Source organism: Pseudopodoces humilis, chromosome 8, assembly GCF_049639895.1.
Source record: "Pseudopodoces humilis isolate 2021_Gansu_Grassland_sample_001 chromosome 8, ASM4963989v1, whole genome shotgun sequence".
Lineage (NCBI taxonomy): Eukaryota > Metazoa > Chordata > Aves > Passeriformes > Paridae > Pseudopodoces > Pseudopodoces humilis.
Window position 1 is genome coordinate 12,205,120 of NC_142207.1, and position 17,480 is coordinate 12,222,599.

The following is a 17,480-nucleotide window of genomic DNA, read 5'->3' on the forward strand; positions in this document are numbered from 1 at the left end:
CTCTGGCAAGGGAAAAATAAGTGGGGAAAAAAAAAAAAGGCAAATAGATTTATAAATTCCAAACAGCTCAATATGGTTCATTTTAAGCCCATTTTTAACCTTCAAATATATTTTTAGTGAACACCTGTCCAAACCACATTACAGTTTTGGAGTGCCAGAAAGCCTGAAGAAACTCAACCAATACACAAAGTCTGCAGCCAAGAAAGAGCCAGAATTAAAACAGTCAGACCCTTCTGCCACCCCCACCATCCTACTTCATCAGGGCCCCCATTTCACTGCATCAGTCTTACAAGCCAGTGTGAACAAATGCAAAGACAACAGAAAGCCTTCTTCCAGATATACCAGCCAGTTCATGGCTCATTACTCATTGACCTGATGATAACAATACTGCAGAAGATGATCACTTTCACACAGTGCAAGAAAAATGCATGTGTGCATCCAGAGTGCATGTGCCTTTAGGCAAAGCTTCACAGCAAGCACCTATGGTTATTCACAACCAAAACAAACCCATCTGTTCTACAAGTGACACACTGAGACCACAATCAGAGTGGAAACATCATATGAATTTGTGCAGGCTTTTTTTGTTTCTGACCTGGAGACTTTTCATTTCTAGGTGCTACTCAGGGGTTAGGGAAATTTATGGAACAAGTCACATATACATTTGAAGATGTGTGAAGAATGTCACATGAGGTTTCAGAGATTACTTCGTGCAAAACTGTAGAAAATTTCTCTATAATATTCAATACACCCATACACACCTTAGGGACCAGAAAAACAGCACACCTATCTCTCTATTAAGCAATGGACTATAGTAGATCTTCAGGAATCACCTGATCACAGTGTGACTGCTTTACAGAATGGTTTAGGGAAGCCATACCTTGGTGTGAAGAAACACAGAAGGCAGCTGAGGCTAGAAATGTCTTTAAATAACAATATTGGTATCACGTAAGGCCATCATGTTATATGAAAACACAAGTTGATGGCAAGCACCAGCTAGAGCAGTGACAGCTCGTGAGGTAGCAAGGCCACAGAGAGGGAAAAGGCCCCAGGGCCACGGCTACCGGGGCAGCAGCAGCCCACACTCATAGAACGAGGATAGAAATGGCAAAGCTAGCAGGGAAAAAAAAATTAAATCTAACTTTATTTTTAAAAAAGCCAACTAATCCCTGTGGAACAGCAGATAGCTGAAGCAGTCAGCAAAGCATATGTCTGCCAGGAAAAACAAGAACAGGAAGAGGAGCACTGTTTAAATATCACTAAATGGTGACTTCAACTATCCTCCTATATTTAAGAAATATTATAAATTAAACAAATATGGAAATGCATTTATAAGACATAAAACCTCCTTGTTTCCTAGTATGCAGCTGTCAGTTCATGATACTTGGAGGTGTTTATCATGTGTGAAGATTACTAGGAATAAATAGAAAAGTTTTCCAAGTGAGTTCCTCCTCCATTATTTTAAACTTGATTCTATCCATAACCTGCCCTTGTTTGAAAATAGTATTAAAAAAAAAGGTAATCCATGACCTTCACACAGATGATACCTACATCTATCTCTCCCCATTCCTGGAGCTGGGTCTCTTATTCTTGCTTTTATGACTCAATGCTATAATAAGATGTAACAAATGTATAACAAAACATTACTAAAATATCTTGATAGAGACTTCTCAAAATAAATCTGCAGTACTTTAAAAAATGTGTTCTTAAACTAGGTTAAATAGATTTAAATAAATCTTTCATTAAAGGGAAATCTGGCTCTGAGACAACTCTAAGATCAGGAAGCCTAAATATTTACCTATCAAAAGAAAAAAGGGCTGAAATCAGTGCAAGTTCAGACAAAGTACAGACTTACCAAGTGATAGCAACATAGTATTTAATATCTTGCACAAGGTGGGGGGGTGGTGGGGGGAAAGAACATACACCCCCCCACCTCAAAAGCCCCCATATCCAAATTTCTTCCTACAGGTACCTTCCTCAAAGGTATCACAGTGTAACTAAATTTGTTTCCACTTTGCAATATGACTTTAAAATCATTTCTTCACCTATTAAAGAACTTTACAGTTCTCTACAGACCCAGCCGAAAACAAAAGTTCCTCAATATATAAAAGGAGTCTTTTAAACTTTTGAGCTTTTAATGACAATGCACAACTGACTGTAGCTAGAATAACTAAGAACAGTCCTTTCATGACACTGGTTATTAACAGCACTAAACTTGAACAACAGCCCGACTACATATGCTGAATCAAGGAAATGTAGCAAGTGAAAATTAGGTTTTGATTTCAGCTCAAAAAAAGAGGGTTTTTTAAACACAATTCTAGAAATCAAAAAGAGAAAAGTTATATGCAAATAACAACTGATGGGCCTCAATAATTGAACACAATTAAGCAAATAAAACAGGTAAAATACTAAATGATACAAAGTTACACATTCTAATTTGTTGTGACTGTAAACCAACACAAGTCCCACATCCTGTATGTTGTACAAGCCTCGACCACAATTATCTGAAAACAAAACTGACAGAAAACATATGATGGAGAAAATCTGTGGGCTTTCCATTAGCCACTTGAGCACCCATGGATCAATAGTGCTGCACGCTGAAGGACCTGCAAATCCAGAGCAGCCAGTGGAACTGGCAGCTGTAGCTTCAGCCATGGCATCTGTGTTGTGAAGCCTTTGAAGTTAAAGGCAGTCTGAACTGAAAACAAACTGGCAAAATTCAGAAAAAGCTTTTATTCTACTCAAAGCCAACTTTAAGTTGGATTTTGGCTGGCACTAAAACTGAGGTATTAGACAGGGGGAGGAAAAGTTGTCTGTGTGTATTTTGTTCAGAGTTGCTAAACCTAAACCAAATTATCTTCAATAGATTTAAACACAGCAGATGCTAATTCTATGGCTCAGTGTAACCAATTGGACACTTTCCATCAAAATAATTTTTTAATCAGGAACACCATTTCCATAAAATAGAAATTTTCACGTGGAATAATTCAGTTTTGCCAAAACCCACCGATTTTCCAGGGGAAACATTGAAATAATGCCTATCTGGCTACCTGCCTGGAAAACGCTTGTCAGCTCCACTTCTTCTTCCAGCAGAAAACAAACCAAGGGATGTCTTCTGGCAGGGCTGTCCAGAAAAGTGACCTCACTCCATCCGTGCCCCTGGCTTTCAGCCACCCTGCCTTGCACTCTGGGCACTTGGCTTCTCCACAGCACTGTGGTTGTGGGCTGTGAAAGGCTGCAGGTTTTGGTTGGTCATGGGATGAGCACTCGAGAGAACCCAAAGCACACCAGAGAACTGGAACAAGAAGCTCCCCACACAAGGCAAGATCAGTTTTGCTGGTGCACCTGCCCAGTTGCAAAAGAACCATCCTATTTTACATCATCCCAAATTGTAAGGCCTCCTTTTATTTATTTGTTATATTTCACAACTTAACCTCAGCTTAAGTATTCTTCCGACTTATCTCTGCTTCCTCTCAAAGATTTTCTTTACAGAAAACAATTTCCATTTTCAAGCCAGTTCAAGATTAAAAATCTGAAATTATCTGAGTGAATCTGACAACGAAAATATCACACATATTGAAACAATCAAATCTTATAATCATTCACATGCAGTAGAATTTTAAACAGGAAATACAAAATCACAGTTCTGTGGGTTTAGTTTAACTATCTTAAAGATGCCTATACTCCCCAGTTACAAATTACAATTTGTAAATTGTAGAAGCCCCCTCCATAACAATTGTATCTGTACTTCTTACAAAGTGAAACTTTGAGCCAAATCAAAAGTTTTCCAAAATTGCAGCATACTGACCTCAAGAGTCAGTACTGTAGAGAACTGACAGTCCACCCTGTCAGGGGTTATGACAGGCTTAAATGCTAAAGGCAGACTGCAGGCTCCCTGCACTCATCTTCATGCATTCAGAGTTTTGAAAATTGTTAAACTACACTCAAGTTTGGACATAAACAAGTAAGAAGATAAATGATCTTCATGCTTGTTTCTAAGAGTATCTAAAAATACTTTCCTTTTGGGATCTATTTCCTTCTCTTGAAAATAAACTGACAATTTACAGAAGCATTTGTAAGAAGAAAACATAATGCAAGAGGAAAGACAAGATGTAAAATTACATAAAAGTTTGTAATTCTTACCGGGGTTCATCAAACCAAATTTCAAAAAAACCTTTAAAGTTTTATTTTTTTTTTGTTTCTGAATATGACTCTTTTCTTCCTTTTAGCTTTTGTTCTTCATATAATTACACAGTAATACTTGACAGTTTCCACAAAATTAACTTAACAAAAATAGCAGACACTATTAATGGTGTGAAAAGCAACATAACACTGTCAAGGCTAACTATGAATATACTGTGGCGGGGAGGTGGGGAGCAGAAACCCCTACATTCCTAAATCCAAAAGGCAAAGGCACAAAGTTGCAGTATACAAGCGGAAAAGGCGGGAGAGCTAAAAAGCTAAAAAGACAGAGTTTATAATGCACTACAGCTCCAAAATGAAGACACCATGTTACTCAAGTGAAACTAAAATTCACTGACAAACTATATTTCTGTATTATACATCTTATCTGTTCAACTTCAAACCTTTTATTAAAAGTTAAATTTCTTTTACTAACATCAGGTACAGGGTATATATTTTCTATAAAGAAAAAGCCATCTAGTGTATTTGCATTTTAAAAAAAAATCAAGTGAAAAAAGTTACCTGACCATTTTGCTTGGAGCTGGAAACTTCTATAATCAGCTGCCGTTCAGAACCAGCAAGAATAATCTTTCAGTTTGGTTGGTCCGAGATTAATTAAATTGAATTATTCTATTATTTACTGAGTTTATTTTTAGAAGGAAAACAACTTCTACCATCTCCTCTAATGCATTCATGTTCAGGAAGACACAGAGGCTTTAATGCTTGTTTATCATATCAGCTCAGTTCAGTATCAAGTTTCACATCCGCTGAAAAAACAGGCACATAACCATGGCATAAACCAGTTATTCAACTAAAAATAAATAACAGAAACATGACAACTCCAGTGGAATAAAACACTACCAAGAAGAGTAAATGAACCCACACATAGAGAGTTTGTGTGTGCTGAAGTCAAAGAGCAAATGGCTATTAAAAGGAGAAAGTACTACAAAATTATAAATGGCTATATATAGGCTTTATGTCATGCTACTATTTAATCACACTGCTATTTATGTTTTCTCTCATGTATTTACCACCTCTAAGCAAGAGCAGAACCTCAAATGCAGTTTAATCACCTGCATGTCATAGGGCTTTCAATTGCATTTACTTAGTTCTTGGCTGCTCCCAAGAACTATTTCATCTGGCCAAACTGATTCCCTGCTAGGACACAAGCACACACGTCCTGCCACAAACCAGTGTGGGAAGGGCCCATCAGCCCTGATGAGTCCTTGACAGGAATCAGATTACCTCTTATTCTTCCTTGAAAGACAAGCAGAGATCTGGAAGGACCCTGTAAAAGTATGTTCTGGCACTAAAACTGCAGTATGGTTCAAATCCTCACCCCAAGCCTTTTCACAGTGCCGCAGCTGAGAGCACAAAGTTCATGTCTCAGCCAAGAGGCTGGAGGCAAGTTCAGGTTTTGATTTCTTCCCCTAGCACAACTCTAAATGCCAACTTGATTGTAACCACAGCTCAATACTGAAGTCCACACATCATCACTACAAATCTTCTCCGACTTGTGGTATGAAAGACCAGACCAATTTTTTTTTTATTTCTCAAAAAAGCCTAATTCTAAGAAAACCATGCTGTCAGGGACAATTACATATCTAGTCACTAAACTCTGTGTAACACAAATAAACTTTTCTACTATATTGCCTACAAGTGACATCTACTTCTTCATAATAAAATAATCCAACCACAATAGTTGCTCTCAGAAGTTGTCTTAATCCAGTGATTAATTTAGCTTTCTATGCCAGAGAATCATAGTACTTGCACAGAAAACTACTGTTAAAAATGAACTTATGGTACTTTACTGTTCAGCTGTACACAGGAGAGATTGCCATGTTCTAGTCTTTAGCAATCTTTTCCCACTAGAATGAAACTAAGGATATAGCATTCTTTTTCTCTTTGAACTCAAAGGACTGAAGTTGTATACTCGATTTAGGAGTCTTGTATGCAAAATAATTCACCTTTCAACAGACAGCGGCTTTACAAAATGCTTAGCAAAAAATGCATTTGGACAGTCTCTTCCACTATACTGCAGTTAACAGAGATTACTGTAAGAGAACAGAAGCACTTAGAGCCCCTAGGCTGTTAGAAACCAGACGTTTGCAGGGCTGTTCCATTTTCCCTGCAGGGAGTTCTCAGCTGCCCCAGGCAAGAGCTCAACTCCAGCCCCACCTCTGCTGAGCCAGAGGCTATGCAAGGCAGCAGGGCTGAATGACAGATTTGAACCAATTCCCTCAGTGCTCTCAGTTCTCCTTTCATTCTACTGAAAAAGTACGTAATAATGTGTAATTACGTTGGATGTCTCTCTGTTTCAAATTCATAACAAAGATTGGAAGCATGTGGTAGCCTATGAAAACCTGACAGCAGAGACCCAGTGAAAGGATTAGTGAGCCTGTCTGCAGCGAAGTTTGCACACTATAAATACCAGAAAGGAACTTCATAGTCAAAATAAAAAGGTAATGTAAATCTGAAACAAAAAACAAACATCTCATGATTTCCAAAAGCATGTAAGGAGTACACACTTCAAGAAGCCGATCTGCAGTTACAGAGTAAGAAACACTGTGTAAAACTCACCCTGGTACCCTATTTGTTATTTTTATACAAGGTGCAACATTCTGACTCCAAAGCTACTCGAGAAGCATCTCAGTCACACAAGTCAATGTACTTTCATGATAGTGGACCTGCAACATTTGAAAATTCATACAAGCTTTATATAGACATGCTGATGTTAAACCACTGTGAAAGATGGCAATAACTCCTCAGTCAGAACGAAGCACAGAAACTGTGCTGCAGTCCTTAAATCTATGGCATAACTACGTCCTCAGGTATAACTATGGCTCAAGACAAATACGGCAAAGGACTAGACAGCAGACAAGTTTCTGCCCAGCATTTCAGCTCTCAACAATCTCTATGATCCATACTTGCTGTGTGAACTGCCTTGTGGAGATGCAAATCTCTGACATTCCTCCAAGCCTGTAGAGCCAAAAAAACTGCAATTCTCTTGACAGAAATTATAAATGTAAGTGTCCCTACAGAGAAAAAGATTTGCAGAATGTACCCAAGTAACCCAGCTTCTTATCCTTTTGGTAAAGGGGAGAATAAAGATTTTTGGCTGTTGTCTATAAAAGCAGTGGAAGGGAAGCTGCCAGCAAGTACAATCACCACTTCCTTAAATACCTTTTCTTTAAATCCATCATTAAACATTTTTTTTCTGCTCAACAGTCAACACTCAGGAACAGATTTATTTTGCTTTTCTAAAAGGGAACAAAAGCTACTGTGGGAGACAAAAAAAAAGCCACAACCTCTCAAAGTACAGAGCACAAATGACTATCTGTCCAGTGTTGCCCTCTGAATAATGCCATGTGCAGAGGCTGTTGATGGTCAAAGGAAGGAATATCTTGAATTCAACCTGGGGGTCAGCCTGGGCCAACCCCAAATTATCAGCAGCCCTTAGAAGAAATGTCACCATTAGATCAGGTGTGATAATTCACCACTAGTGCTATGTTGAACAAATGAGAAATCTTACCTACAAGAATAATTCATTAAGCAAACCTCAAATATAATGAATGAAGCAAGTTTTGAGAAAATTCTGGCTTAGTTTTCCAAAAGCTCTAAAAGAGCTTTTTCAACACATTTATGTTTTATATAAAGGAAAAAATACAGTTTTAAGACTTCCCACTACAATTCTTGCTTATGTTCAAAGTTCATTAAGTGACACTAAAAAGCTCAAAGGTATCAATACAAACTTAGACAGAAATGAAAACAAGATCGAATAATGAATATTTGAGGTTTTTTTATGAATACCATTATGGTCAAAAACAAGCCCATTAAGCTGATAATATAAAAAATACATTTCTTTTCAATATACTTTCTTTTTTTATAAAGACACAGTCTTCCTTGGAGAATCATTCTTCTGTAAATATTTGACATGAAAAGCAAGATTTTTTGTCTTAGCAAGTATGTTGTGATTTTTGACAGAAATAACAGATAATGGACAGTGGAGATAGCACACTGTTAAGTTGAATATAAAACATAAAACTATTAAGTTTATGTTCCTGGACATTTAAATGGGGACCTTTAAAACTCATCAGGCATCATTAGATAATTTAAATAATACATTAATTAAGTAATCTTAAAATAGCCTGGCTCTTGGTCCTGTTGTTTTCCCTGGAAAGGCAGGCACAAACATGGGTCAGATTCACAGGCCATGCTGAACCTACAAAGGTAATAATAATTCATTACCAAAACCATCAGTTCTGTACTATTCACTTCCTGCAAATACTCCAGATCTCTTCCAGGTATGTTCTTTCCTTCTCAAGGTGCTAACAGTCCCCCTTCAAACTGATCAATTTCCTTTATCACATTTTGTCCATTTCTCTAACCACATTTCAACTTTCCTCTGGTTTACTTGATGGTTTACTCCTTTGGGGTGGATACAGAAGATGAAACAGCAACAGAAATCTCAACAATGTCCTTAAAATGCACAGAAAATCAAACAGGTTCCACCTGGAGGCAAGAAAAACTGGAGCCAAGAGACAAGAGCCATGTCCAAGGGTGCTCCCAAGGTTAATACAGAGATGCCAGGTACAGCCATAGTCAGAGTAACAGCAAAGGTGTCTGATGTATTCTGCTGAGATGCTTTCCATGTGGTTATGAACGGAAGGGATAGATGGCAACATAATTACCTGTGCAGCATTACCAAAAGTCATTAAAAGGCTTTTAAATTTCACACATTTTAACATGCCGTACAGAAATATTTCCACAGCATTACAAAAATCCATTAAGAAATTGAAGAGTCAAGTTATTTCACCCTAACAGTCTCCTACATGCATACAATTTGACTTAAATCTGTGGTTTATTATTCTATCATCTTCACCAACAAAATCTATTCAAGCCTGTAATGCTTAGGGACAACCTCCTTTAAAAAGACTTTCAGAACAGAAGACCCAGAAGGAAAACTGATTAAGTACAAGTTTATTCTCAACATGCACAAACATGTTGACAGTGACATGAATAAGTCCAGTAGCTAAGTTTTCTGATATGTAAAAAGAGAACAAAGCTTTTTATCTCTCAAGCTGGACTTGGATATCTAACTGTTGGACTTGATGATCTTGAGAGATCCTTCCAACCTAAACAATTCTACAATTCTAAATGTGAAGAGAGACTCAGATGATAGAAGATTACACTCATCTTTTTCTTTACAGGGAAAATATTGTACAAAGTGCACTGAGAAGGAACAATTTACCAACATACAAATGCAGATGGCATTAAAAGGCAACAAGCTCTCTGAGTCAGCACATCTGCACTGATCCTCTTGGGCACTGTGTCTAAAAAGTCTGTTCATTCATGTGCCCCTGCAGTCAGGCCCAAATGGCTTTCTCACACCTGCTTCTTTAGGCAATCTTTTGCAATTAAACTCAGCTTCCCCAAGCTCTTTACATCTATAGCACCCCAGAATTAAAAGGCTACAGAAGAGGGACATATGGCAGGATATGGAATGTGCACATTAACAAAGAAAACCAGGCAACTGGCTTCTGCTACTTTCCAAGTCTATTCACATGCACTTTTCCCTGCTGGAAACTCTGCAGCACAGCCCAGGTCCCCTGGAAGCAGCTGCAGGGGCCACAGGCAGAAGCAAGGAATGTTGGTTTGCAGGAAGGGTCTCTCTGAACAGTGGTACTGTGTTTATCTGAGGACACAAAGCTCCCAGAAATGCTCAGAAAATATATTTTCCAAAAAAGAAGACGCTAGTATCACACAAGCAATAGCCACCACACTCACCAGTGAGACACAGGCACCACCTCTCTAAACAGCAAGAGACACGCATCAGAGTATGATAGATCACTCGGCTCTTCTGGTGACCCAGGTCTTTCACTACAGTAAGTACTTTAAATTGGGACCTTAGGAAATTCAATACTTTCAAAACTGCATTGGTAAGCTCAGTCAGCAACAAGCTTCCTCTTAACAAAGATGTACAAGACAGCCCAGAATAGCAAGGCTCACCAAGTGCAGAGCTCCAAACCAAAACTGCTGGCTTCTTAGTTCAGTTTTCACAGTTATGTCTTCTCTGAAACAATCAGTGGATCACTGACAGAGATGAACAAGCTTGCCCTATTATGAAGGGGCAAAAAAATTCACAAAAAGGAAAGTATTCTTTTCTCATTACAGGTTAAACCTGGGAACAGACATAGAAACTACATTTTTTAACAGAAAAAAAAAACAAGATCTGAAGCCACTACATTTGCATTATGATTATGCAAAACACTGTCTGACAAAGTCCAGATTGACTTGGACCTTCTGAACTCCAGCCACTACACCAGCAGATTAGCAATACTGACTTCAGAACAAGTACACTTGAGCAAGTGTCTGTTGCCATGGATAGACACATATGGAGTAGTCACCTAGGTACAACCATGCAGTTGTTGAAATGGGATGACAACAAGAGAATTCAAGAGTCTCAGAACTGTCAGCACACTAACACCAGTGATAACATACCATTAAATTGTTAGTATCTTCTGTGGAAAGATGAGACAACAACATACAATTTGTTCCCTAGGTCACAGGAAGCAGATCCTGGTGACCCCTGGCTAGAAATGTTTCAGTAGCTCCAAGAAAAGAGAGTAAAAACAAACAAATGAATGAGCCCCTTTACAGTACAGTAAAGGTTTGCCAAGTTTTGGCTTTGTCCAGTGCTGTAAGACGTCCTCTCCTCAGAAGTCAGACTTCGCGGGTCCGAAGCTGGAGTCTGTGAAACCAGAGAAGAAGTGATGCAGCTCCAGATGGATCACACAAAAACCGAACTGCCAGGAATATGCATTGCCCATGGAACACTGGGTTGCCAGTGCCATGAACCATGACTCCCTCAGCATTAGTTGCTGGCAGGGTGTTTCAAGCTGAAGAGTATCTGAATGGTTCTTCAGTTCTGAATATTCAGAAGAGAGAAACGTATCAAGGCTTGTTCTTTCCAGATGCAGAAATTGGTGTCAGGATGCTCTGGAAACTTTTTAAGAATAATGAGCATGATGTTATGTACATCACAGAGAAAGCCAATGGTAAAGAGATTAATACCACCACCATCACATTATCCTCATGGAAAGTAGCTCTCGCTCTCCAAGAACCAGCACAGCATTATTAAAGTATATTTACCAGGTCACCCAAAAGTCTTTGAGGGAGCTTCTCAGCAGCTAAGAGTATGAAGAATCTACAGCGCCCATCTCAGAATTTGCTGCTCTCAAATTCTTAAAGCTAGAGCCCAGAGAGCAGAAATCCCTGTTATTTAACACAAAATCAACAAGAAGCCTGTGTCTGCTACTGACAGGCAGGCAGACTGCTATGAGCTATTCTGATTCTTCATGAAGGATGTAACATAAGCATTATTAAATAACAGACGTGTCCATCTGTCCTCTGGAAGTATATAAAGAGAAACACAAATTAGAATTTCTTCACAGTCTTAGATCATCCGCCTTTCTGTAAGAAAATCTGCTGAAAAAAACAGAGAGAAATGAAAAGGTGCCAACTAGACTGAACAAGTGCTGACAGAGCTCACGAAAGTGCAGAAAAATCTCATCTAGCTCTCAAGAAATCCAAAATAAGAAATCCAGAGCACATACACCCAAACCTACAGTTTATGCGTACTTTGTGGTAGGCTTTGTTTTTTAACAGATATATAGGCTACACTACATGTACATCTCTGTCACATGGTGGCCACCATGGCAAAATAACTCAAAAAAATCTATGACCCACCATTAATATTTTTGCCACTATATATTCTATTAAGCTACTTTGTAAGATTACTGTAATACTCCTCTGAAACATGATATGGGAAGATGTCGGTAGCTGGAGTAGGAGTAGCCATGCCACCATTACATAGCAAGTTTGAATACCACTACAAATCTGGTTCTTACATCTCATCTTGCAGTCCCATGGACTGATGAATTTTTAGTCTCAAGCACAAGGGATGAGAAAAGTGTTAAAATTGTAGGTGTTTGAACATTTATCTAAAATTCACTTTCATAGTTAGCTTGTTTTCCTGTTTTGTTGGCTTCACTAAGAAGTTTCTTTCAATTTTCTACTGAATATGATTGAGAGTTTATGAGAATAAAAAATTGCTTTCCAGAGTAACTATATCAGAGTTAAAGATGATCAGAGAGCTATTACTTAAATGCCTGTTTTCAGACCATTTACAGATAAAAACATACCATCTATGGAATGCATATGAAATCTAGGCAAGGCAACAGGAGACAAATAGCTGAAAATTTGTCAGCAACATTTAGGTAAAGAGAACACAACCACTATCTCCACTGGCAGCAATTCAAGAAAAGTATTACCTGAGAAATATGAGAGCAACTCCTGAATGAAGATCATGCCTTCCTTTCAATTGGGAAAAAAGAACAGTGCTCAAGGGCTTATGGAAAAGAGCCGGCACTGGGATCCATGTTATCAGCAGACACCAGCAATACAGAACTGATACAGGCTGAAAAGACATTACACAACTACGGAGAACAGGAGGAGGGTGATGGAAAGAGCTCCCAGAGGAGTGCTGCCAGCCTGATGACATGGGCATCAGATTCCCAAGTGTACACACAATAAGGCCGTAGCATATTTTTTGGGAGAAGATCTAGAGAGGAACGCACAAAATGTCGTATTTATTTTACATCTTATATGCCACAGACAGTTTGCTTTCCATTTCCAATTTGGGATTATACTTCAAGACACTGGAATTGGGTGGTTCACATTCATCAGGGCAGTGCATCAATTCCTGGTATTAAACTTTGTAAAGTGACTTATTTACTGAAAAAACCCAATACGCAATGATCACATGTAGCCTGAGTGAGCTTATGTCTGTTTCAGTGCATTAAGCTCGGATTCTTGTTTTATTTCATAGCTCAATCTTTCAAAGAACCAAACAGTGATTTTTTTGTGTTAGAAACAAATGAAAAAGTCAAAAATTGGTATTATGATAGCCAGAAAGAAGGCAACAGACTTCTTTTTAGACAATGAACTACAGCTTATATGACTGACCAGAGGTTAACTAACAGATTTCCTTTCTGAAAGGTTGTACACACCAAGCCACAGAAATTATTTCTATGGTGTGTATCACACTGATTAAACAATGCCACTTTTTCTCTTGGTTTTTTTTTTTTTCAAATAAGTACAGGAATAGAGGAAGCATAATACACATGAATTTTCAAGAAAAACACAAAGATACTTTTACATTAGCTGAGATGTTTTGAGACTTCAACACATGCAGACACACCATTACATACAGGCTTGGAACAAGTCTATTTACACGGGAGTATGCAGAATTTGATTTATAAGGGAATGAATATTTTTTGTGCATTTTAACCTAAGTTCAGGTTTGAAAATTACCATACTCACAGGTAATTAAATTCAGATGTATATTTCACCATTTCAGCATGAGTTTAATAGCTGTACAGTAAAACTAACATTGCTCAACAAACATAGAAACAAGAAAAAAAACACCAAACATTTTTATGCTGCTTGTTAATAACTTGACTGCAAAGTAATGGAGTGAATCTCTGCAGACTTAGAAAAAGGAAGGCATTATTTAGTGCATTTGTTCGCCAAGAGCATCTTGTGATTGATTTCAGGGACATGAACTATTTTGTTGTTAAGATATGCAGTCACTGCTGGAAAGACACTATGAAAACAGGTTAGGTTGCATTACATTTATTTTGTTAGCACTGATTCTACCAAAATGGCTTAACTTTTTCAAATTTTGCAATAAGCAATCAGTACCATACTGTACTGATTTGGACAAATACTGATTTAAATAATTTTTTTTGTACTTATACATATCTAACACCAACAGCTTATCAGTCTAAACCTCACTGTAATTATTTTATGGCTATGTACAAATGACAGTATGGGTTTAACTAATGATGCCTACACAAATGATTCAAATAGGTTTTCAACCTATCCTGAGGGCAACAGGCTCCACCTCCTGTGAACACTGAGAAATGGAGGCTTTCTACTGATATTGTTATTGATCACTTGTTCTAAGAAAGAGATAAACAAGGAGCTTTGGAAAACATGTTAAATAGGAAGGGGGAGAGTTAGAGAGGTTAAGGCAAAAAAGCAGGAGAGATCAGGATTTCCAGAAGTAGGATGTGATAATATCACAGACAACTAGACTTTACTCTGACAAACTCTTTTTATTTTGACATAACCTGGCAGTGTTAGCTAACACAGCACCCCTGACCCACTCCTGAGTCTGGCCTCTTGCTTCCAGCCTTGCATCATCTTCTCCCTACTGCTGACATAGCCATTTGTACAGCCATATGGTAAACCAGAGTGGGGAAATAAGCAACACAATTTTGGCAAAATTATTCTTCAGTCAGACCAATTCCCCAATATGACTCACTGTGCAGCGGCAAAAGCACTACAGCAGCACACGGAGGGCAGCAGGTGGCCATGAGGAGAGGAAGGCTTCCTTCATGGTCAAAACAAGGAAAGGAGTAAAGGTATTAGCATCCAGCCAAGTGAATATCATTCACACATTCATTTTGTTAAAAGCCATTTCAAGCAAAGAACAAAAGGGTGGAAAATAGTGAAAAGGTGAGGAAAATGTGAAGATAAATTCAAAACTGTATTTACTGAATCTGGGGCAGAACACAACCAGATAATACAGGATGATAGCTAGAATCATCAATGGGATATTCTTTTTTTAAATGATGAAACTAAAGTGAGCATATATGTGATGAAAATACCTAAGAAAGTGAGCAAATTAAAAAGGGATTAAGAATGATGGCAAATGGAATGAAAGGAGATGAAGGTGCAAAAACAGGGGCAATCACAAAAAAAGACAACAGCACATTCTTCTTTGAAGCACTGGAGACCAGAAATTTCATGTATTCCCCACTATTTTCATAGCTACTTATGGATTACCACAATAACAGTAAGACTTTATTAAAAAAAACAAAGCACACATCAAACCTGTTAACTTCCATATGTCAGTGCTGAAATAATGCCTTTCTTTTTATGTTTATCCAAATCATAAAACATATATACCTGAAACTTGCATAATTCCCCTACTTATCTGCTACAGACCTCCCCTAAAATTTCCTGCATTATTTAAGTCCCTTTCACCACGGAACACACAAGGACTTGCATACAATACAGCAAAGAATAACAATGAAGAATCCTTGGGAAGAAACAAATGGTATGTGATTTGTTTTATGGTGTCTGAACCATTAATTTGTATTTTGTTTCAGGAGGTGCCAGGGGAAAGATTAAGATTATAGTGTTAATTCAGACAAAGCTGAAAAGGTCAGGTTCCCCCAAACATTATGAAAATTCAGTGATAAAATGCAGCCAAAGACATAACATGACAGAGGTGATAGAGATTGACAGAAAACTACTCTAAAGGGCTCCGTGTACTGTTTCATCTGAAGGCGGTGCAACGTCTGGCGTATCAAACAAAACGGAATGGTAGTTACCAATGCAGACACCAGAGAAGTTTTATTGAAGCTATACTTAACTACAAAAAGAAACTGAACAGAATACGCCCTGAAGTGCTAAATCTGACCTAAACCCCTATTTTTGTTTGTGCATTAGCAGGTCTTCAAAAGTACAACATGGCTTAATACAATCCATAATGAGCAACAAGACTCATCCTACTGTGTCTGTACTGGTAAAAGACTTGCACAGAACCTGGTATTTGCTGCACTTTCTATCTTCACATTTATATACGCAGTAGGCGTACAAAAAAAATCTTTTATCCAATGATCTCAAAGTTTTACTGGGAAACTATTTCTCATTTATAAAGGAATAGAACAAGATGCAGTAAACCAAGTAATTTGCCTGTCATTACACAGTGAGTCAGTGGCAGCAGCCCACATTGGTCATACATCTCTTGCTGTTCTTATCAGGTACTGGCATTAGAATAAAGCCTTTTATAATAGTTACATCCATATGTATCAACAACATGATCCTCAAAACTTCAAATTTATGCTCATTCTTTCTTTTGCTCAGAAAATGAACACTAAGCTTATACAATGCACTCTATTTAAAAGATAACACATTAGTACCTTCCTTTTTCAGCCCAGTATTTCTTTGACTGAAAGACACCAGAAATGCTTTTGTGTTTGGGTTTACCATGAACATTTAAAAATAGTTAAATATTCCACAGAATAAAAGTTATAGCTATCAGTTCCTACATGTTAAAACCACACAAACCAAAACAAAAAAAAAAAAGAAGAATGGATTTATAATCAGTTGTATGTGGCTACATCAAGGAAGATTCACTGTATACAGGACACGAGTCTCGTACTTCTCTATATTATTCATCACTGTCAGGATTACTGAGTTCCAGATCTTTTATCTGATCCAAGAGCATGCTCCCATTCTTATCTGCAGCACGTGCTGTGCCAGCCCTTTTGATGCAAAATTTTTCTCCCTGTGGTATGAAAAGTGACTAGTGCATAAGGGGTGGAGGGAGAATGACGATGACAGTACAAATGAACAAGGAACAGTAACACATAAACAAAAGATGAATTGTTAGAAAAAAGGTTAATTTATGCAACTCAAAGGAAAAAAATCTCCTCTAGTTAACAAGCAATTCTTAAAACCCACAGAACTTGGCATAAATTCTATGATTCCTTTAGCATATCATCTTTGGCACACACCCACAGGAAAGACTGGATTTTATCTTCATCAATGACTTTGGCAGACCTTTCCAAAAAGAAAGACTGTTGTAATTGGTGCTAATACATTTTCCTACTAGTCTCTGCATCAGAACTTTCACTTATGTTTCTTACTGTGCTCTCAGTTTTACCATTTGCCAAAATATTGATGGAGTCTAGACTTTTAATTCACAATTATTTTTCTTATCTTGCACATGTCCAAGTCCAAATAGATAAACTTACACTGCAAATAATGATTGTCACTTTTACCAATGAAAGACAAAGAATGCTATTCTGATGAATGGAAATACAGAGGTTGTGCACTGAGTTTCATGCCAGTGCATCCAACATAACTGGCTTAAAGCTTTCAGCTCAGGCAGCAGGGAGCAGGTAAGCAAGGCCAAGTTGATTATGTAGCTGCTTGATCCATCTTCTCCCACCTGAAAATGCCATGTAACTGTACAGAGACAGACTCCAAAGACCTGTTGTGGGTAAAGCAGAAAAGCACCAGCAGTTAAAGGAAGAGAGAAAGCAGGATCTGCTCCTTCCTTTCCCAACATCTATCATTACTGGCTCTTTCAAACAGCTATTTAAAGGCAGCATCCTGGATCTTGAGTGGTTGTGTGAATGTTTCTGCTGCACCATGCCAAT

At 38.0% G+C, this 17,480-nt stretch overlaps 1 protein-coding gene across 4 annotated transcripts in view; it reads right to left on the reverse strand.

Annotated features, from left to right (window-relative positions):
* PTPN4 (protein tyrosine phosphatase non-receptor type 4) overlaps positions 1–17,480 on the reverse strand; it is a 111,578-nt gene that overhangs the window by 78,208 nt on the left and 15,890 nt on the right. Inside the window, exon 1 of one of the 4 annotated variants that reach the window (XM_088058643.1) lies at positions 4,707–5,076. The exons of 2 other annotated variants lie outside the window; for them this stretch is intronic. The gene's annotated coding sequence lies outside the window, so the exon portion shown is untranslated. Of the gene's footprint in view, positions 1–4,701; positions 5,077–17,480 lie in introns of those variants that run through there. One more of the 4 variants, XM_014249393.2, reaches the window with a different exon arrangement.